This window comes from Propithecus coquereli, unplaced genomic scaffold (genome assembly GCF_000956105.1).
Source record: "Propithecus coquereli isolate 6110/MARCELLA unplaced genomic scaffold, Pcoq_1.0 Scaffold108, whole genome shotgun sequence".
NCBI lineage: Eukaryota > Metazoa > Chordata > Mammalia > Primates > Indriidae > Propithecus > Propithecus coquereli.
In genome coordinates this window covers 7047856-7049550 of record NW_012134747.1, presented here as the reverse complement: position 1 = coordinate 7049550, position 1695 = coordinate 7047856, and positions in this window count along the sequence as shown.

Sequence of the window (1695 nt, the reverse complement as noted above, 5' to 3'; positions counted from 1 at the left end):
ATAAATAATTCACTAGTGTGTGCTAATGGAAAAAAAAACTCTGTAAGGCAATTTAAAGAGGCTTATTCCGAGCCAAATAAGAGTGACCGCAGCCCAGAGCTTCACAATCTCAAGAATTCCTGAGAAACTGTGCCCTAGGGAGTTAGGTAACAGTTTGGTTTTACACATTCACGAAGATAGGAATTGCAGGAAAAACCATAAATTAATACACAGAAGGCATACATTAGTTCAGCCCAAAAAGACAGGACAGCTCAAAGCAAGGGCTTACAGGTTATAGGTGGGGCCAGAGATTCCTTTATTTGTTATTAGTTAAAGAAATAAAGCTTTGTCTAAAGACTTGGAGTCAGGAGAAAGGAATGATTGAGTTAAGATAAGGGAGTCTCCTATATGTCATGTGATCATATACCACAGTCAGGTTGGAAAGTAAGCCACATTATACCAGGTTAATAAAAATACCCATTTAATGAGATATTATGGTTTGTCAGCCCTGACTCAACTTTCGCCTTGCATTGCCTTAGGTCCTGTTCTTCATTTGGTATCTTATTGCCATAAAGAGTCTGTTTTGTCAGTCTTATGACCTCTATTTTAACATGAATGCTGTTCATGTTAACTCCAAAGACATGGTGTAGAAAGAGGCAGGTATGACATCCTTTTCCTGTCATGGCCAGGAACTCAGTTTTAAGGTTTTTCTGGGGTCCCCTTGGCCAAGAGGGGTCCATTCAATTGGCGGGGTCTTAGTATTTGTTTTTGGTTTACATATAATCACAGAGACTGAGAAATGCCACAATTTGTCATCTACAAACTGGAGACCCAGAAAAGCCAGTGGTATAATTTCAGTCCATATCTGAAGAGTTGAGAACCAGGGGAGCTAATGGTGTAAATCTCAGTCCAGGGGCAGGAGAAAATTGATGTTCCAGCTCATGATCTTTATTTTGAAATGAGGACTGACCAGGGAGTTAGGAGACAGCTGTAGAAGCACATTTTAAGCACAGGAAAAACACATGTAGAGACCTAGAGGCAAAGAGTATGTGGTACATAAAGAAATAGAGTGTGAGACACCTTTCTGGAATATTGGTGGTAAGCAGCTTTCAAATACCACTTCAGGGTATGTATGCCTTTTTGTCGTCCCCTTATTTTGAGTATAGGATGGATTTCTTGATGGACCCATTTCTAACAAGTAGAATATAGAAAAGTGATGGGAGGCTACTTCCATAATTAGATTACAAAAGACTTTGATCTTGTTAGAAGTCTCTTTCTCTCTCTCTTTCTTGTTCTCTCACTTTCAACCCTGATGAAGCAGAGAGGTAAGAAGACCTACTGAGGGTGGCCTCTGATGAACCACCAGCAAAGAAATAAGGTCCTCAGTTCAGCAAACACGTAAGCTTAGAAGTGAATCCTTCCCCAGTCAAGCCTTCAGGTAAGACTGCAGATCTGGCCAGTATATTGATTACTTCTGTGAGAGACTGAGGCAAAGAACCCAGTTAAACCGTGCCCAGATTTCTAGTCCACAGAATTCGTGAGATAATAAATGTGTGTTGTATTAAGCTTGTAAGTTTTGGGATAAGTTTCCATGTAGAAAGAGAAAACTGATACGAGTTGAATATTTACTGAAATAGGAAATTTGCTATACTTAAAGCAGTACCAACCAAGTACTTTGCACATAAAAAAGCTTAATACATTTTTTTTTTTTTTTTT